At 52.0% G+C, this 18,689-nt stretch overlaps 19 non-coding genes and 1 pseudogene across 19 annotated transcripts; all 20 read right to left on the reverse strand.

Moving 5' to 3' along the window:
• Positions 1–348: 348 nt before the first annotated feature.
• LOC138460048 (U2 spliceosomal RNA) lies at positions 349–540 on the reverse strand. The gene has a single exon (XR_011262821.1). It is a non-coding gene; the product is annotated as a U2 spliceosomal RNA (small nuclear RNA).
• Positions 541–1,163: 623 nt separating this feature from the next.
• LOC138460279 (U2 spliceosomal RNA) lies at positions 1,164–1,355 on the reverse strand. Its single transcript, XR_011263052.1, has one exon. It is a non-coding gene; the product is annotated as a U2 spliceosomal RNA (small nuclear RNA).
• Positions 1,356–1,978: 623 nt separating this feature from the next.
• LOC138460290 (U2 spliceosomal RNA) lies at positions 1,979–2,170 on the reverse strand. Its single transcript, XR_011263063.1, has one exon. It is a non-coding gene; the product is annotated as a U2 spliceosomal RNA (small nuclear RNA).
• Positions 2,171–2,793: 623 nt separating this feature from the next.
• LOC138463820 (U2 spliceosomal RNA) lies at positions 2,794–2,984 on the reverse strand. The gene has a single exon (XR_011266409.1). It is a non-coding gene; the product is annotated as a U2 spliceosomal RNA (small nuclear RNA).
• A 623-nt stretch (positions 2,985–3,607) lies between these two features.
• LOC138460059 (U2 spliceosomal RNA) lies at positions 3,608–3,799 on the reverse strand. The gene has a single exon (XR_011262832.1). It is a non-coding gene; the product is annotated as a U2 spliceosomal RNA (small nuclear RNA).
• Positions 3,800–4,422: 623 nt separating this feature from the next.
• Positions 4,423–4,614, reverse strand: LOC138460070 (U2 spliceosomal RNA). Its single transcript, XR_011262843.1, has one exon. It is a non-coding gene; the product is annotated as a U2 spliceosomal RNA (small nuclear RNA).
• A 623-nt stretch (positions 4,615–5,237) lies between these two features.
• On the reverse strand, positions 5,238–5,429 carry LOC138460081 (U2 spliceosomal RNA). Its single transcript, XR_011262854.1, has one exon. It is a non-coding gene; the product is annotated as a U2 spliceosomal RNA (small nuclear RNA).
• Positions 5,430–6,052: 623 nt separating this feature from the next.
• On the reverse strand, positions 6,053–6,244 carry LOC138460301 (U2 spliceosomal RNA). The gene has a single exon (XR_011263074.1). It is a non-coding gene; the product is annotated as a U2 spliceosomal RNA (small nuclear RNA).
• Positions 6,245–6,867: 623 nt separating this feature from the next.
• LOC138460092 (U2 spliceosomal RNA) lies at positions 6,868–7,059 on the reverse strand. The gene has a single exon (XR_011262865.1). It is a non-coding gene; the product is annotated as a U2 spliceosomal RNA (small nuclear RNA).
• Positions 7,060–7,682: 623 nt separating this feature from the next.
• Positions 7,683–7,874, reverse strand: LOC138460103 (U2 spliceosomal RNA). The gene has a single exon (XR_011262876.1). It is a non-coding gene; the product is annotated as a U2 spliceosomal RNA (small nuclear RNA).
• A 623-nt stretch (positions 7,875–8,497) lies between these two features.
• Positions 8,498–8,689, reverse strand: LOC138460114 (U2 spliceosomal RNA). The gene has a single exon (XR_011262887.1). It is a non-coding gene; the product is annotated as a U2 spliceosomal RNA (small nuclear RNA).
• Positions 8,690–9,312: 623 nt separating this feature from the next.
• Positions 9,313–9,503, reverse strand: LOC138463831 (U2 spliceosomal RNA). The gene has a single exon (XR_011266420.1). It is a non-coding gene; the product is annotated as a U2 spliceosomal RNA (small nuclear RNA).
• A 623-nt stretch (positions 9,504–10,126) lies between these two features.
• On the reverse strand, positions 10,127–10,318 carry LOC138460125 (U2 spliceosomal RNA). The gene has a single exon (XR_011262898.1). It is a non-coding gene; the product is annotated as a U2 spliceosomal RNA (small nuclear RNA).
• Positions 10,319–10,941: 623 nt separating this feature from the next.
• Positions 10,942–11,132, reverse strand: LOC138463842 (U2 spliceosomal RNA). The gene has a single exon (XR_011266431.1). It is a non-coding gene; the product is annotated as a U2 spliceosomal RNA (small nuclear RNA).
• Positions 11,133–11,755: 623 nt separating this feature from the next.
• LOC138463853 (U2 spliceosomal RNA) lies at positions 11,756–11,946 on the reverse strand. Its single transcript, XR_011266442.1, has one exon. It is a non-coding gene; the product is annotated as a U2 spliceosomal RNA (small nuclear RNA).
• Positions 11,947–12,569: 623 nt separating this feature from the next.
• LOC138460433 (U2 spliceosomal RNA) lies at positions 12,570–12,792 on the reverse strand (annotated as a pseudogene).
• A 2,708-nt stretch (positions 12,793–15,500) lies between these two features.
• On the reverse strand, positions 15,501–15,691 carry LOC138463875 (U2 spliceosomal RNA). The gene has a single exon (XR_011266464.1). It is a non-coding gene; the product is annotated as a U2 spliceosomal RNA (small nuclear RNA).
• A 623-nt stretch (positions 15,692–16,314) lies between these two features.
• LOC138463886 (U2 spliceosomal RNA) lies at positions 16,315–16,505 on the reverse strand. The gene has a single exon (XR_011266475.1). It is a non-coding gene; the product is annotated as a U2 spliceosomal RNA (small nuclear RNA).
• Positions 16,506–17,128: 623 nt separating this feature from the next.
• On the reverse strand, positions 17,129–17,319 carry LOC138463897 (U2 spliceosomal RNA). The gene has a single exon (XR_011266486.1). It is a non-coding gene; the product is annotated as a U2 spliceosomal RNA (small nuclear RNA).
• A 623-nt stretch (positions 17,320–17,942) lies between these two features.
• Positions 17,943–18,133, reverse strand: LOC138463908 (U2 spliceosomal RNA). Its single transcript, XR_011266497.1, has one exon. It is a non-coding gene; the product is annotated as a U2 spliceosomal RNA (small nuclear RNA).
• Positions 18,134–18,689: the final 556 nt, after the last annotated feature.

An 18,689-nucleotide genomic window follows, 5' to 3' on the forward strand; every position in this document is an offset into this window, starting at 1 on the left:
AAGTCACCCTCAGCTGCCCAGGAGATGCTCCCCCAAGTGCGTCCCCCTCAGATAAGGCTTGGCCGTTCGGGGCCGTTCGGGGCCTTTCAGGGGTGAGGCAGGGCAAGGACAGTGTCCCCCATCTCCTCCTTGTGCTGCTGGCTGGCTGGCTGGCTCCTTTGCCTTGCTTTGCAGCTCCTGTGAAAAGCAAGCAAAAAGGGCAGACTTTTTTTTCCTCCCGTGACACAACAGCACCTTTTCCGAAACACTGGAAAAAAAAAACACATTTAAACAAAAAAATATTGCAAAGTGCTCTTCTTTCAAGAATTGCTCAGTCTTTCTTTTTCACAGCATTGTTTTCCCCAAGTGGGGAAGTGCACCAGTCCTGGAGGTACTGCAATACCAAGTTGATGCGTGGAGTGGACAGAGCAAGCTCCCATTCCATCTCCCGGTTCCAAAAATCAATTTAATATATGGTCCCCAGATAGAGGACGTATCAGATATTAAAACTGATAAGAACAGATACTACACTTGATCTTAGCCAAAAGGCCGAGAAGCGATGCCCACAAAAGCTTTGCCTGAAAGACTGCTGCTCGGCAGCTCCCCTGCTGACTCGGAGCAACGCTCTGCGGCAGAGCCCCAGATTCCTCGGCCAAGAATAGCATTTGCATGACCAGCATGCCCGGCGGTATGGTAAGCATATTTTGCATGGCTCCGCCCCAAGATTTCCATGGGTCCCACAGCGCCTGGTGCGAGACGGCCAGACACAGGCTGCAGAGCTCCACCCAGAGAAGCTGCAGCCCGGCCTGGCACTGGCCCCGTCACCTAGCGGCCGAAAGTCACCCTCAGCTGCCCAGGAGATGCTCCCCCAAGTGCGTCCCCCTCAGATAAGGCTTGGCCGTTCGGGGCCGTTCGGGGCCTTTCAGGGGTGAGGCAGGGCAAGGACAGTGTCCCCCATCTCCTCCTTGTGCTGCTGGCTGGCTGGCTGGCTCCTTTGCCTTGCTTTGCAGCTCCTGTGAAAAGCAAGCAAAAAGGGCAGACTTTTTTTTCCTCCCGTGACACAACAGCACCTTTTCCGAAACACTGGAAAAAAAAAACACATTTAAACAAAAAAATATTGCAAAGTGCTCTTCTTTCAAGAATTGCTCAGTCTTTCTTTTTCACAGCATTGTTTTCCCCAAGTGGGGAAGTGCACCAGTCCTGGAGGTACTGCAATACCAAGTTGATGCGTGGAGTGGACAGAGCAAGCGCCCATTCCATCTCCCGGTTCCAAAAATCAATTTAATATATGGTCCCCAGATAGAGGACGTATCAGATATTAAAACTGATAAGAACAGATACTACACTTGATCTTAGCCAAAAGGCCGAGAAGCGATGCCCACAAAAGCTTTGCCTGAAAGACTGCTGCTCGGCAGCTCCCCTGCTGACTCGGAGCAACGCTCTGCGGCAGAGCCCCAGATTCCTCGGCCAAGAATAGCATTTGCATGACCAGCATGCCCGGCGGTATGGTAAGCATATTTTGCATGGCTCCGCCCCAAGATTTCCATGGGTCCCACAGCGCCTGGTGCGAGACGGCCAGACACAGGCTGCAGAGCTCCACCCAGAGAAGCTGCAGCCCGGCCTGGCACTGGCCCCGTCACCTAGCGGCCGAAAGTCACCCTCAGCTGCCCAGGAGATGCTCCCCCAAGTGCGTCCCCCTCAGATAAGGCTTGGCCGTTCGGGGCCGTTCGGGGCCTTTCAGGGGTGAGGCAGGGCAAGGACAGTGTCCCCCATCTCCTCCTTGTGCTGCTGGCTGGCTGGCTGGCTCCTTTGCCTTGCTTTGCAGCTCCTGTGAAAAGCAAGCAAAAAGGGCAGACTTTTTTTTCCTCCCGTGACACAACAGCACCTTTTCCGAAACACTGGAAAAAAAAAACACATTTAAACAAAAAAATATTGCAAAGTGCTCTTCTTTCAAGAATTGCTCAGTCTTTCTTTTTCACAGCATTGTTTTCCCCAAGTGGGGAAGTGCACCAGTCCTGGAGGTACTGCAATACCAAGTTGATGCGTGGAGTGGACAGAGCAAGCGCCCATTCCATCTCCCGGTTCCAAAAATCAATTTAATATATGGTCCCCAGATAGAGGACGTATCAGATATTAAAACTGATAAGAACAGATACTACACTTGATCTTAGCCAAAAGGCCGAGAAGCGATGCCCACAAAAGCTTTGCCTGAAAGACTGCTGCTCGGCAGCTCCCCTGCTGACTCGGAGCAACGCTCTGCGGCAGAGCCCCAGATTCCTCGGCCAAGAATAGCATTTGCATGACCAGCATGCCCGGCGGTATGGTAAGCATATTTTGCATGGCTCCGCCCCAAGATTTCCATGGGTCCCACAGCGCCTGGTGCGAGACGGCCAGACACAGGCTGCAGAGCTCCACCCAGAGAAGCTGCAGCCCGGCCTGGCACTGGCCCCGTCACCTAGCGGCCGAAAGTCACCCTCAGCTGCCCAGGAGATGCTCCCCCAAGTGCGTCCCCCTCAGATAAGGCTTGGCCGTTCGGGGCCGTTTGGGGCCTTTCAGGGGTGAGGCAGGGCAAGGACAGTGTCCCCCATCTCCTCCTTGTGCTGCTGGCTGGCTGGCTGGCTCCTTTGCCTTGCTTTGCAGCTCCTGTGAAAAGCAAGCAAAAAGGGCAGACTTTTTTTTCCTCCCGTGACACAACAGCACCTTTTCCGAAACACTGGAAAAAAAAAACACATTTAAACAAAAAAATATTGCAAAGTGCTCTTCTTTCAAGAATTGCTCAGTCTTTCTTTTTCACAGCATTGTTTTCCCCAAGTGGGGAAGTGCACCAGTCCTGGAGGTACTGCAATACCAAGTTGATGCGTGGAGTGGACAGAGCAAGCTCCCATTCCATCTCCCGGTTCCAAAAATCAATTTAATATATGGTCCCCAGATAGAGGACGTATCAGATATTAAACTGATAAGAACAGATACTACACTTGATCTTAGCCAAAAGGCCGAGAAGCGATGCCCACAAAAGCTTTGCCTGAAAGACTGCTGCTCGGCAGCTCCCCTGCTGACTCGGAGCAACGCTCTGCGGCAGAGCCCCAGATTCCTCGGCCAAGAATAGCATTTGCATGACCAGCATGCCCGGCGGTATGGTAAGCATATTTTGCATGGCTCCGCCCCAAGATTTCCATGGGTCCCACAGCGCCTGGTGCGAGACGGCCAGACACAGGCTGCAGAGCTCCACCCAGAGAAGCTGCAGCCCGGCCTGGCACTGGCCCCGTCACCTAGCGGCCGAAAGTCACCCTCAGCTGCCCAGGAGATGCTCCCCCAAGTGCGTCCCCCTCAGATAAGGCTTGGCCGTTCGGGGCCGTTTGGGGCCTTTCAGGGGTGAGGCAGGGCAAGGACAGTGTCCCCCATCTCCTCCTTGTGCTGCTGGCTGGCTGGCTGGCTCCTTTGCCTTGCTTTGCAGCTCCTGTGAAAAGCAAGCAAAAAGGGCAGACTTTTTTTTCCTCCCGTGACACAACAGCACCTTTTCCGAAACACTGGAAAAAAAAAACACATTTAAACAAAAAAATATTGCAAAGTGCTCTTCTTTCAAGAATTGCTCAGTCTTTCTTTTTCACAGCATTGTTTTCCCCAAGTGGGGAAGTGCACCAGTCCTGGAGGTACTGCAATACCAAGTTGATGCGTGGAGTGGACAGAGCAAGCTCCCATTCCATCTCCCGGTTCCAAAAATCAATTTAATATATGGTCCCCAGATAGAGGACGTATCAGATATTAAAACTGATAAGAACAGATACTACACTTGATCTTAGCCAAAAGGCCGAGAAGCGATGCCCACAAAAGCTTTGCCTGAAAGACTGCTGCTCGGCAGCTCCCCTGCTGACTCGGAGCAACGCTCTGCGGCAGAGCCCCAGATTCCTCGGCCAAGAATAGCATTTGCATGACCAGCATGCCCGGCGGTATGGTAAGCATATTTTGCATGGCTCCGCCCCAAGATTTCCATGGGTCCCACAGCGCCTGGTGCGAGACGGCCAGACACAGGCTGCAGAGCTCCACCCAGAGAAGCTGCAGCCCGGCCTGGCACTGGCCCCGTCACCTAGCGGCCGAAAGTCACCCTCAGCTGCCCAGGAGATGCTCCCCCAAGTGCGTCCCCCTCAGATAAGGCTTGGCCGTTCGGGGCCGTTCGGGGCCTTTCAGGGGTGAGGCAGGGCAAGGACAGTGTCCCCCATCTCCTCCTTGTGCTGCTGGCTGGCTGGCTGGCTCCTTTGCCTTGCTTTGCAGCTCCTGTGAAAAGCAAGCAAAAAGGGCAGACTTTTTTTTCCTCCCGTGACACAACAGCACCTTTTCCGAAACACTGGAAAAAAAAAACACATTTAAACAAAAAAATATTGCAAAGTGCTCTTCTTTCAAGAATTGCTCAGTCTTTCTTTTTCACAGCATTGTTTTCCCCAAGTGGGGAAGTGCACCAGTCCTGGAGGTACTGCAATACCAAGTTGATGCGTGGAGTGGACAGAGCAAGCTCCCATTCCATCTCCCGGTTCCAAAAATCAATTTAATATATGGTCCCCAGATAGAGGACGTATCAGATATTAAAACTGATAAGAACAGATACTACACTTGATCTTAGCCAAAAGGCCGAGAAGCGATGCCCACAAAAGCTTTGCCTGAAAGACTGCTGCTCGGCAGCTCCCCTGCTGACTCGGAGCAACGCTCTGCGGCAGAGCCCCAGATTCCTCGGCCAAGAATAGCATTTGCATGACCAGCATGCCCGGCGGTATGGTAAGCATATTTTGCATGGCTCCGCCCCAAGATTTCCATGGGTCCCACAGCGCCTGGTGCGAGACGGCCAGACACAGGCTGCAGAGCTCCACCCAGAGAAGCTGCAGCCCGGCCTGGCACTGGCCCCGTCACCTAGCGGCCGAAAGTCACCCTCAGCTGCCCAGGAGATGCTCCCCCAAGTGCGTCCCCCTCAGATAAGGCTTGGCCGTTCGGGGCCGTTCGGGGCCTTTCAGGGGTGAGGCAGGGCAAGGACAGTGTCCCCCATCTCCTCCTTGTGCTGCTGGCTGGCTGGCTGGCTCCTTTGCCTTGCTTTGCAGCTCCTGTGAAAAGCAAGCAAAAAGGGCAGACTTTTTTTTCCTCCCGTGACACAACAGCACCTTTTCCGAAACACTGGAAAAAAAAAACACATTTAAACAAAAAAATATTGCAAAGTGCTCTTCTTTCAAGAATTGCTCAGTCTTTCTTTTTCACAGCATTGTTTTCCCCAAGTGGGGAAGTGCACCAGTCCTGGAGGTACTGCAATACCAAGTTGATGCGTGGAGTGGACAGAGCAAGCTCCCATTCCATCTCCCGGTTCCAAAAATCAATTTAATATATGGTCCCCAGATAGAGGACGTATCAGATATTAAAACTGATAAGAACAGATACTACACTTGATCTTAGCCAAAAGGCCGAGAAGCGATGCCCACAAAAGCTTTGCCTGAAAGACTGCTGCTCGGCAGCTCCCCTGCTGACTCGGAGCAACGCTCTGCGGCAGAGCCCCAGATTCCTCGGCCAAGAATAGCATTTGCATGACCAGCATGCCCGGCGGTATGGTAAGCATATTTTGCATGGCTCCGCCCCAAGATTTCCATGGGTCCCACAGCGCCTGGTGCGAGACGGCCAGACACAGGCTGCAGAGCTCCACCCAGAGAAGCTGCAGCCCGGCCTGGCACTGGCCCCGTCACCTAGCGGCCGAAAGTCACCCTCAGCTGCCCAGGAGATGCTCCCCCAAGTGCGTCCCCCTCAGATAAGGCTTGGCCGTTCGGGGCCGTTCGGGGCCTTTCAGGGGTGAGGCAGGGCAAGGACAGTGTCCCCCATCTCCTCCTTGTGCTGCTGGCTGGCTGGCTGGCTCCTTTGCCTTGCTTTGCAGCTCCTGTGAAAAGCAAGCAAAAAGGGCAGACTTTTTTTTCCTCCCGTGACACAACAGCACCTTTTCCGAAACACTGGAAAAAAAAAACACATTTAAACAAAAAAATATTGCAAAGTGCTCTTCTTTCAAGAATTGCTCAGTCTTTCTTTTTCACAGCATTGTTTTCCCCAAGTGGGGAAGTGCACCAGTCCTGGAGGTACTGCAATACCAAGTTGATGCGTGGAGTGGACAGAGCAAGCGCCCATTCCATCTCCCGGTTCCAAAAATCAATTTAATATATGGTCCCCAGATAGAGGACGTATCAGATATTAAAACTGATAAGAACAGATACTACACTTGATCTTAGCCAAAAGGCCGAGAAGCGATGCCCACAAAAGCTTTGCCTGAAAGACTGCTGCTCGGCAGCTCCCCTGCTGACTCGGAGCAACGCTCTGCGGCAGAGCCCCAGATTCCTCGGCCAAGAATAGCATTTGCATGACCAGCATGCCCGGCGGTATGGTAAGCATATTTTGCATGGCTCCGCCCCAAGATTTCCATGGGTCCCACAGCGCCTGGTGCGAGACGGCCAGACACAGGCTGCAGAGCTCCACCCAGAGAAGCTGCAGCCCGGCCTGGCACTGGCCCCGTCACCTAGCGGCCGAAAGTCACCCTCAGCTGCCCAGGAGATGCTCCCCCAAGTGCGTCCCCCTCAGATAAGGCTTGGCCGTTCGGGGCCGTTCGGGGCCTTTCAGGGGTGAGGCAGGGCAAGGACAGTGTCCCCCATCTCCTCCTTGTGCTGCTGGCTGGCTGGCTGGCTCCTTTGCCTTGCTTTGCAGCTCCTGTGAAAAGCAAGCAAAAAGGGCAGACTTTTTTTTCCTCCCGTGACACAACAGCACCTTTTCCGAAACACTGGAAAAAAAAAACACATTTAAACAAAAAAATATTGCAAAGTGCTCTTCTTTCAAGAATTGCTCAGTCTTTCTTTTTCACAGCATTGTTTTCCCCAAGTGGGGAAGTGCACCAGTCCTGGAGGTACTGCAATACCAAGTTGATGCGTGGAGTGGACAGAGCAAGCTCCCATTCCATCTCCCGGTTCCAAAAATCAATTTAATATATGGTCCCCAGATAGAGGACGTATCAGATATTAAAACTGATAAGAACAGATACTACACTTGATCTTAGCCAAAAGGCCGAGAAGCGATGCCCACAAAAGCTTTGCCTGAAAGACTGCTGCTCGGCAGCTCCCCTGCTGACTCGGAGCAACGCTCTGCGGCAGAGCCCCAGATTCCTCGGCCAAGAATAGCATTTGCATGACCAGCATGCCCGGCGGTATGGTAAGCATATTTTGCATGGCTCCGCCCCAAGATTTCCATGGGTCCCACAGCGCCTGGTGCGAGACGGCCAGACACAGGCTGCAGAGCTCCACCCAGAGAAGCTGCAGCCCGGCCTGGCACTGGCCCCGTCACCTAGCGGCCGAAAGTCACCCTCAGCTGCCCAGGAGATGCTCCCCCAAGTGCGTCCCCCTCAGATAAGGCTTGGCCGTTCGGGGCCGTTCGGGGCCTTTCAGGGGTGAGGCAGGGCAAGGACAGTGTCCCCCATCTCCTCCTTGTGCTGCTGGCTGGCTGGCTGGCTCCTTTGCCTTGCTTTGCAGCTCCTGTGAAAAGCAAGCAAAAAGGGCAGACTTTTTTTTCCTCCCGTGACACAACAGCACCTTTTCCGAAACACTGGAAAAAAAAAACACATTTAAACAAAAAAATATTGCAAAGTGCTCTTCTTTCAAGAATTGCTCAGTCTTTCTTTTTCACAGCATTGTTTTCCCCAAGTGGGGAAGTGCACCAGTCCTGGAGGTACTGCAATACCAAGTTGATGCGTGGAGTGGACAGAGCAAGCTCCCATTCCATCTCCCGGTTCCAAAAATCAATTTAATATATGGTCCCCAGATAGAGGACGTATCAGATATTAAAACTGATAAGAACAGATACTACACTTGATCTTAGCCAAAAGGCCGAGAAGCGATGCCCACAAAAGCTTTGCCTGAAAGACTGCTGCTCGGCAGCTCCCCTGCTGACTCGGAGCAACGCTCTGCGGCAGAGCCCCAGATTCCTCGGCCAAGAATAGCATTTGCATGACCAGCATGCCCGGCGGTATGGTAAGCATATTTTGCATGGCTCCGCCCCAAGATTTCCATGGGTCCCACAGCGCCTGGTGCGAGACGGCCAGACACAGGCTGCAGAGCTCCACCCAGAGAAGCTGCAGCCCGGCCTGGCACTGGCCCCGTCACCTAGCGGCCGAAAGTCACCCTCAGCTGCCCAGGAGATGCTCCCCCAAGTGCGTCCCCCTCAGATAAGGCTTGGCCGTTCGGGGCCGTTCGGGGCCTTTCAGGGGTGAGGCAGGGCAAGGACAGTGTCCCCCATCTCCTCCTTGTGCTGCTGGCTGGCTGGCTGGCTCCTTTGCCTTGCTTTGCAGCTCCTGTGAAAAGCAAGCAAAAAGGGCAGACTTTTTTTTCCTCCCGTGACACAACAGCACCTTTTCCGAAACACTGGAAAAAAAAAACACATTTAAACAAAAAAATATTGCAAAGTGCTCTTCTTTCAAGAATTGCTCAGTCTTTCTTTTTCACAGCATTGTTTTCCCCAAGTGGGGAAGTGCACCAGTCCTGGAGGTACTGCAATACCAAGTTGATGCGTGGAGTGGACAGAGCAAGCTCCCATTCCATCTCCCGGTTCCAAAAATCAATTTAATATATGGTCCCCAGATAGAGGACGTATCAGATATTAAAACTGATAAGAACAGATACTACACTTGATCTTAGCCAAAAGGCCGAGAAGCGATGCCCACAAAAGCTTTGCCTGAAAGACTGCTGCTCGGCAGCTCCCCTGCTGACTCGGAGCAACGCTCTGCGGCAGAGCCCCAGATTCCTCGGCCAAGAATAGCATTTGCATGACCAGCATGCCCGGCGGTATGGTAAGCATATTTTGCATGGCTCCGCCCCAAGATTTCCATGGGTCCCACAGCGCCTGGTGCGAGACGGCCAGACACAGGCTGCAGAGCTCCACCCAGAGAAGCTGCAGCCCGGCCTGGCACTGGCCCCGTCACCTAGCGGCCGAAAGTCACCCTCAGCTGCCCAGGAGATGCTCCCCCAAGTGCGTCCCCCTCAGATAAGGCTTGGCCGTTCGGGGCCGTTCGGGGCCTTTCAGGGGTGAGGCAGGGCAAGGACAGTGTCCCCCATCTCCTCCTTGTGCTGCTGGCTGGCTGGCTGGCTCCTTTGCCTTGCTTTGCAGCTCCTGTGAAAAGCAAGCAAAAAGGGCAGACTTTTTTTTCCTCCCGTGACACAACAGCACCTTTTCCGAAACACTGGAAAAAAAAAACACATTTAAACAAAAAAATATTGCAAAGTGCTCTTCTTTCAAGAATTGCTCAGTCTTTCTTTTTCACAGCATTGTTTTCCCCAAGTGGGGAAGTGCACCAGTCCTGGAGGTACTGCAATACCAAGTTGATGCGTGGAGTGGACAGAGCAAGCTCCCATTCCATCTCCCGGTTCCAAAAATCAATTTAATATATGGTCCCCAGATAGAGGACGTATCAGATATTAAACTGATAAGAACAGATACTACACTTGATCTTAGCCAAAAGGCCGAGAAGCGATGCCCACAAAAGCTTTGCCTGAAAGACTGCTGCTCGGCAGCTCCCCTGCTGACTCGGAGCAACGCTCTGCGGCAGAGCCCCAGATTCCTCGGCCAAGAATAGCATTTGCATGACCAGCATGCCCGGCGGTATGGTAAGCATATTTTGCATGGCTCCGCCCCAAGATTTCCATGGGTCCCACAGCGCCTGGTGCGAGACGGCCAGACACAGGCTGCAGAGCTCCACCCAGAGAAGCTGCAGCCCGGCCTGGCACTGGCCCCGTCACCTAGCGGCCGAAAGTCACCCTCAGCTGCCCAGGAGATGCTCCCCCAAGTGCGTCCCCCTCAGATAAGGCTTGGCCGTTCGGGGCCGTTCGGGGCCTTTCAGGGGTGAGGCAGGGCAAGGACAGTGTCCCCCATCTCCTCCTTGTGCTGCTGGCTGGCTGGCTGGCTCCTTTGCCTTGCTTTGCAGCTCCTGTGAAAAGCAAGCAAAAAGGGCAGACTTTTTTTTCCTCCCGTGACACAACAGCACCTTTTCCGAAACACTGGAAAAAAAAAACACATTTAAACAAAAAAATATTGCAAAGTGCTCTTCTTTCAAGAATTGCTCAGTCTTTCTTTTTCACAGCATTGTTTTCCCCAAGTGGGGAAGTGCACCAGTCCTGGAGGTACTGCAATACCAAGTTGATGCGTGGAGTGGACAGAGCAAGCTCCCATTCCATCTCCCGGTTCCAAAAATCAATTTAATATATGGTCCCCAGATAGAGGACGTATCAGATATTAAAACTGATAAGAACAGATACTACACTTGATCTTAGCCAAAAGGCCGAGAAGCGATGCCCACAAAAGCTTTGCCTGAAAGACTGCTGCTCGGCAGCTCCCCTGCTGACTCGGAGCAACGCTCTGCGGCAGAGCCCCAGATTCCTCGGCCAAGAATAGCATTTGCATGACCAGCATGCCCGGCGGTATGGTAAGCATATTTTGCATGGCTCCGCCCCAAGATTTCCATGGGTCCCACAGCGCCTGGTGCGAGACGGCCAGACACAGGCTGCAGAGCTCCACCCAGAGAAGCTGCAGCCCGGCCTGGCACTGGCCCCGTCACCTAGCGGCCGAAAGTCACCCTCAGCTGCCCAGGAGATGCTCCCCCAAGTGCGTCCCCCTCAGATAAGGCTTGGCCGTTCGGGGCCGTTCGGGGCCTTTCAGGGGTGAGGCAGGGCAAGGACAGTGTCCCCCATCTCCTCCTTGTGCTGCTGGCTGGCTGGCTGGCTCCTTTGCCTTGCTTTGCAGCTCCTGTGAAAAGCAAGCAAAAAGGGCAGACTTTTTTTTCCTCCCGTGACACAACAGCACCTTTTCCGAAACACTGGAAAAAAAAAACACATTTAAACAAAAAAATATTGCAAAGTGCTCTTCTTTCAAGAATTGCTCAGTCTTTCTTTTTCACAGCATTGTTTTCCCCAAGTGGGGAAGTGCACCAGTCCTGGAGGTACTGCAATACCAAGTTGATGCGTGGAGTGGACAGAGCAAGCTCCCATTCCATCTCCCGGTTCCAAAAATCAATTTAATATATGGTCCCCAGATAGAGGACGTATCAGATATTAAACTGATAAGAACAGATACTACACTTGATCTTAGCCAAAAGGCCGAGAAGCGATGCCCACAAAAGCTTTGCCTGAAAGACTGCTGCTCGGCAGCTCCCCTGCTGACTCGGAGCAACGCTCTGCGGCAGAGCCCCAGATTCCTCGGCCAAGAATAGCATTTGCATGACCAGCATGCCCGGCGGTATGGTAAGCATATTTTGCATGGCTCCGCCCCAAGATTTCCATGGGTCCCACAGCGCCTGGTGCGAGACGGCCAGACACAGGCTGCAGAGCTCCACCCAGAGAAGCTGCAGCCCGGCCTGGCACTGGCCCCGTCACCTAGCGGCCGAAAGTCACCCTCAGCTGCCCAGGAGATGCTCCCCCAAGTGCGTCCCCCTCAGATAAGGCTTGGCCGTTCGGGGCCGTTCGGGGCCTTTCAGGGGTGAGGCAGGGCAAGGACAGTGTCCCCCATCTCCTCCTTGTGCTGCTGGCTGGCTGGCTGGCTCCTTTGCCTTGCTTTGCAGCTCCTGTGAAAAGCAAGCAAAAAGGGCAGACTTTTTTTTCCTCCCGTGACACAACAGCACCTTTTCCGAAACACTGGAAAAAAAAAACACATTTAAACAAAAAAATATTGCAAAGTGCTCTTCTTTCAAGAATTGCTCAGTCTTTCTTTTTCACAGCATTGTTTTCCCCAAGTGGGGAAGTGCACCAGTCCTGGAGGTACTGCAATACCAAGTTGATGCGTGGAGTGGACAGAGCAAGCTCCCATTCCATCTCCCGGTTCCAAAAATCAATTTAATATATGGTCCCCAGATAGAGGACGTATCAGATATTAAACTGATAAGAACAGATACTACACTTGATCTTAGCCAAAAGGCCGAGAAGCGATGCCCACAAAAGCTTTGCCTGAAAGACTGCTGCTCGGCAGCTCCCCTGCTGACTCGGAGCAACGCTCTGCGGCAGAGCCCCAGATTCCTCGGCCAAGAATAGCATTTGCATGACCAGCATGCCCGGCGGTATGGTAAGCATATTTTGCATGGCTCCGCCCCAAGATTTCCATGGGTCCCACAGCGCCTGGTGCGAGACGGCCAGACACAGGCTGCAGAGCTCCACCCAGAGAAGCTGCAGCCCGGCCTGGCACTGGCCCCGTCACCTAGCGGCCGAAAGTCACCCTCAGCTGCCCAGGAGATGCTCCCCCAAGTGCGTCCCCCTCAGATAAGGCTTGGCCGTTCGGGGCCGTTCGGGGCCTTTCAGGGGTGAGGCAGGGCAAGGACAGTGTCCCCCATCTCCTCCTTGTGCTGCTGGCTGGCTGGCTGGCTCCTTTGCCTTGCTTTGCAGCTCCTGTGAAAAGCAAGCAAAAAGGGCAGACTTTTTTTTCCTCCCGTGACACAACAGCACCTTTTCCGAAACACTGGAAAAAAAAAACACATTTAAACAAAAAAATATTGCAAAGTGCTCTTCTTTCAAGAATTGCTCAGTCTTTCTTTTTCACAGCATTGTTTTCCCCAAGTGGGGAAGTGCACCAGTCCTGGAGGTACTGCAATACCAAGTTGATGCGTGGAGTGGACAGAGCAAGCTCCCATTCCATCTCCCGGTTCCAAAAATCAATTTAATATATGGTCCCCAGATAGAGGACGTATCAGATATTAAACTGATAAGAACAGATTTTTTCTTTTTTTTTTTTCGGTCTCCACTTCACCCCTTCAACCGTCCCAAACCTCCAATTTAAAAAAATGCCAATCAAAAAAATCCAAATCAAAAAGCCAATAAAAAATACACAAATTTAAAAAACACCAAATCAAAAAAAAACACCAAAAAATTCCAACTTCCTCAACAGACTATACAATTTTTTTTTTTTTTTTTTTCCCCCCTTTTCTTTTCCTTTTTTCTTTTCTTCACCTTTCATTTTATTTTATTCATTTTTCCTTATTTCTCACATCTTCTTTTCCCATTCCGGTACTATTTGAAAGATGCCTTCCCATCTCTAATGACTGACCGACTCCGGTCAGATCTCTGTCTCCTCAACTTTCGCTCAGTCTTCTTCAATAACCGAATATCCACCTCCTCGTTCTTCTCACTGTCCGATGCAGACTGCAAAACACCAGAACTATTCGACGTCTCCATCCCCTTAACTTGCCCCATTCCTTCAGCTTTTTTAATAACCACTCTTTCTCTCTTCAAAAGATTCTCGACATGCGATGTTAAAGAAGGGGGCAACACTGAATCTTGTTCAGCCGAAAAACCTCCCACCTCAGGGATCAAAGTACCTTCTCTCCCTACTGACTCCCTAGCCTGTGCCGCATCCTCTATCTCAAACTGCTCTCGTTTGTAAGCCCGATACGACCTGAATAACTCTTGATGGTCCTCTAAATCATCATCCTCCCATTCTCTATCAATCCGAGCTAGTAAATAACCTTCTGCAACCAATTTTTCACGCGCAGGAGAAAATATCCCCTCCTCTCCAAAGTCCTTCGGCCATTGTTCCATCATTTCCCTAACTTCATCTTCCGTTAACAACTTTCCAACATTCTCTGTAACCATCTCCTCCACCTGTTCCCCAACCACCAAACAAGCTGCGACCCCACCATCCTCCCGATTAATTCCACTGCCACTGGCTGTTTGAACATATGAATCTTTGTCTATCCCCTCCCTTCCACTAGCTGTTTGAGCAATATCTTCTTCATCTATACTCTCTGCAGATCCTTTCTCATCTACCGCTACAATTTTTCCCACATCATCTCCCCGTGCCGTATCCACGATTTCAACCAACTTCTCTTTCTTCCTCAAATCTTCCAACGTGCTAATCAGATTTGTCTCAACTTCACGAACCCCACTGTGAAAACCACCTTCACTAGCAGCTTGTGCATATGTACGCCGGGTAGTCGGGCATGACACTGCAACATGTCCTTCCATATCACAAACAGTACACATCAGCTTCTGATCACAGTCCACTATTTTATGGTCCGGATTACCACAATTCCAACATTTATCTTTCGGGCAATCCCGTTTTGCATGTCCAAACTGTCGACAAAACCTACAAAACACTGGCTGGTTGGGGTAATACAAATACCCATTCTGTTCCAAAATCTTAAACACCCCCGGGGGGTGATGTAAACCTCCAATGCCGTCTGGATGTTTCTTTAGCACCACAACAAATCTCCGATCACCGTTAAAATACCCAAATTTATTCCTTTGAACTTGACCTCCTCTCACTTCTTCACAATAATGCAATAACCAATTCCTAATTTTCTCTGCTGACACGAATGGATTGTACATATGTACAGTTAATGGAACAGTTTGTCGGACGAAACAAAGCTCCACCAGAACACCTTCCAAAATACTACTATTCTTCTTTTCCATTTTGTACACTTCATATGCACTCAAGGAAGAGACTTCGTCTACAAAAGTAATATCATACGTGCAAGCGTTTCTGTGCTCTTGCATACAATAAATTTTGTCTTTGTCTGCTTGTAAAGCCTCAAAAAGTACCTTATTAACAACATAGTCGAAATCCTTTACTTCTTGGAAATCCTTCTGGACGGCAATCCGAACTGAATATCTCAACTGCGTTGCCGGCGGTAAAACACGGGATGTTTCAGCCATGCTGGGGGAGTTCTCTGACGCGTTCCCCCTCAAATCTTCCACTCGAAACTCGTCCAGCCCGAAAGATTCTCCGGCCCTTCAAGGCATGATCAGTAGCCCACTCCCTGACCCGAAGGTCAGGGAGGCCAGCTGTAAAAGGAGTCTACCTTGGACTGGGCAAGCCAGACAGCTAAGGTGAATCCCGACACTTGATCATAGCCAAAAGGCCGAGAAGCGATGCCCACAAAAGCTTTGCCTGAAAGACTGCTGCTCGGCAGCTCCCCTGCTGACTCGGAGCAACGCTCTGCGGCAGAGCCCCAGATTCCTCGGCCAAGAATAGCATTTGCATGACCAGCATGCCCGGCGGTATGGTAAGCATATTTTGCATGGCTCCGCCCCAAGATTTACATGGGTCCCACAGCGCCTGGTGCGAGACGGCCAGACACAGGCTGCAGAGCTCCACCCAGCCAAGCTGCAGCCCGGCCTGGCACTGGCCCCGTCACCTAGCGGCCGAAAGTCACCCTCAGCTGCCCAGGAGATGCTCCCCCAAGTGCGTCCCCCTCAGATAAGGCTTGGCCGTTCGGGGCCGTTCGGGGACTTTCAGGGGTGAGGCAGGGCAAGGACAGTGTCCCCCATCTCCTCCTTGTGCTGCTGGCTGGCTGGCTGGCTCCTTTGCCTTGCTTTGCAGCTCCTGTGAAAAGCAAGCAAAAAGGGCAGACTTTTTTTTCCTCCCGTGACACAACAGCACCTTTTCCGAAACACTGGAAAAAAAAACACATTTAAACAAAAAAATATTGCAAAGTGCTCTTCTTTCAAGAATTGCTCAGTCTTTCTTTTTCACAGCATTGTTTTCCCCAAGTGGGGAAGTGCACCAGTCCTGGAGGTACTGCAATACCAAGTTGATGCGTGGAGTGGACAGAGCAAGCTCCCATTCCATCTCCCGGTTCCAAAAATCAATTTAATATATGGTCCCCAGATAGAGGACGTATCAGATATTAAACTGATAAGAACAGATACTACACTTGATCTTAGCCAAAAGGCCGAGAAGCGATGCCCACAAAAGCTTTGCCTGAAAGACTGCTGCTCGGCAGCTCCCCTGCTGACTCGGAGCAACGCTCTGCGGCAGAGCCCCAGATTCCTCGGCCAAGAATAGCATTTGCATGACCAGCATGCCCGGCGGTATGGTAAGCATATTTTGCATGGCTCCGCCCCAAGATTTCCATGGGTCCCACAGCGCCTGGTGCGAGACGGCCAGACACAGGCTGCAGAGCTCCACCCAGCCAAGCTGCAGCCCGGCCTGGCACTGGCCCCGTCACCTAGCGGCCGAAAGTCACCCTCAGCTGCCCAGGAGATGCTCCCCCAAGTGCGTCCCCCTCAGATAAGGCTTGGCCGTTCGGGGCCGTTCGGGGACTTTCAGGGGTGAGGCAGGGCAAGGACAGTGTCCCCCATCTCCTCCTTGTGCTGCTGGCTGGCTGGCTGGCTCCTTTGCCTTGCTTTGCAGCTCCTGTGAAAAGCAAGCAAAAAGGGCAGACTTTTTTTTCCTCCCGTGACACAACAGCACCTTTTCCGAAACACTGGAAAAAAAAAACACATTTAAACAAAAAAATATTGCAAAGTGCTCTTCTTTCAAGAATTGCTCAGTCTTTCTTTTTCACAGCATTGTTTTCCCCAAGTGGGGAAGTGCACCAGTCCTGGAGGTACTGCAATACCAAGTTGATGCGTGGAGTGGACAGAGCAAGCTCCCATTCCATCTCCCGGTTCCAAAAATCAATTTAATATATGGTCCCCAGATAGAGGACGTATCAGATATTAAACTGATAAGAACAGATACTACACTTGATCTTAGCCAAAAGGCCGAGAAGCGATGCCCACAAAAGCTTTGCCTGAAAGACTGCTGCTCGGCAGCTCCCCTGCTGACTCGGAGCAACGCTCTGCGGCAGAGCCCCAGATTCCTCGGCCAAGAATAGCATTTGCATGACCAGCATGCCCGGCGGTATGGTAAGCATATTTTGCATGGCTCCGCCCCAAGATTTCCATGGGTCCCACAGCGCCTGGTGCGAGACGGCCAGACACAGGCTGCAGAGCTCCACCCAGCCAAGCTGCAGCCCGGCCTGGCACTGGCCCCGTCACCTAGCGGCCGAAAGTCACCCTCAGCTGCCCAGGAGATGCTCCCCCAAGTGCGTCCCCCTCAGATAAGGCTTGGCCGTTCGGGGCCGTTCGGGGCCTTTCAGGGGTGAGGCAGGGCAAGGACAGTGTCCCCCATCTCCTCCTTGTGCTGCTGGCTGGCTGGCTGGCTCCTTTGCCTTGCTTTGCAGCTCCTGTGAAAAGCAAGCAAAAAGGGCAGACTTTTTTTTCCTCCCGTGACACAACAGCACCTTTTCCGAAACACTGGAAAAAAAAAACACATTTAAACAAAAAAATATTGCAAAGTGCTCTTCTTTCAAGAATTGCTCAGTCTTTCTTTTTCACAGCATTGTTTTCCCCAAGTGGGGAAGTGCACCAGTCCTGGAGGTACTGCAATACCAAGTTGATGCGTGGAGTGGACAGAGCAAGCTCCCATTCCATCTCCCGGTTCCAAAAATCAATTTAATATATGGTCCCCAGATAGAGGACGTATCAGATATTAAACTGATAAGAACAGATACTACACTTGATCTTAGCCAAAAGGCCGAGAAGCGATGCCCACAAAAGCTTTGCCTGAAAGACTGCTGCTCGGCAGCTCCCCTGCTGACTCGGAGCAACGCTCTGCGGCAGAGCCCCAGATTCCTCGGCCAAGAATAGCATTTGCATGACCAGCATGCCCGGCGGTATGGTAAGCATATTTTGCATGGCTCCGCCCCAAGATTTCCATGGGTCCCACAGCGCCTGGTGCGAGACGGCCAGACACAGGCTGCAGAGCTCCACCCAGCCAAGCTGCAGCCCGGCCTGGCACTGGCCCCGTCACCTAGCGGCCGAAAGTCACCCTCAGCTGCCCAGGAGATGCTCCCCCAAGTGCGTCCCCCTCAGATAAGGCTTGGCCGTTCGGGGCCGTTCGGGGCCTTTCAGGGGTGAGGCAGGGCAAGGACAGTGTCCCCCATCTCCTCCTTGTGCTGCTGGCTGGCTGGCTGGCTCCTTTGCCTTGCTTTGCAGCTCCTGTGAAAAGCAAGCAAAAAGGGCAGACTTTTTTTTCCTCCCGTGACACAACAGCACCTTTTCCGAAACACTGGAAAAAAAAAACACATTTAAACAAAAAAATATTGCAAAGTGCTCTTCTTTCAAGAATTGCTCAGTCTTTCTTTTTCACAGCATTGTTTTCCCCAAGTGGGGAAGTGCACCAGTCCTGGAGGTACTGCAATACCAAGTTGATGCGTGGAGTGGACAGAGCAAGCTCCCATTCCATCTCCCGGTTCCAAAAATCAATTTAATATATGGTCCCCAGATAGAGGACGTATCAGATATTAAACTGATAAGAACAGATACTACACTTGATCTTAGCCAAAAGGCCGAGAAGCGATGCCCACAAAAGCTTTGCCTGAAAGACTGCTGCTCGGCAGCTCCCCTGCTGACTCGGAGCAACGCTCTGCGGCAGAGCCCCAGATTCCTCGGCCAAGAATAGCATTTGCATGACCAGCATGCCCGGCGGTATGGTAAGCATATTTTGCATGGCTCCGCCCCAAGATTTCCATGGGTCCCACAGCGCCTGGTGCGAGACGGCCAGACACAGGCTGCAGAGCTCCACCCAGCCAAGCTGCAGCCCGGCCTGGCACTGGCCCCGTCACCTAGCGGCCGAAAGTCACCCTCAGCTGCCCAGGAGATGCTCCCCCAAGTGCGTCCCCCTCAGATAAGGCTTGGCCGTTCGGGGCCGTTCGGGGCCTTTCAGGGGTGAGGCAGGGCAAGGACAGTGTCCCCCATCTCCTCCTTGTGCTGCTGGCTGGCTGGCTGGCTCCTTTGCCTTGCTTTGCAGCTCCTGTGAAAAGCAAGCAAAAAGGGCAGACTTTTTTTTCCTCCCGTGACACAACAGCACCTTTTCCGAAACACTGGAAAAAAAAAACACTTTTAAACAAAAAAATA

Source organism: Ambystoma mexicanum, chromosome 1p (genome assembly GCF_040938575.1).
Source record: "Ambystoma mexicanum isolate Mex_15411 chromosome 1p, UKY_AmexF1_1, whole genome shotgun sequence".
Lineage (NCBI taxonomy): Eukaryota > Metazoa > Chordata > Amphibia > Caudata > Ambystomatidae > Ambystoma > Ambystoma mexicanum.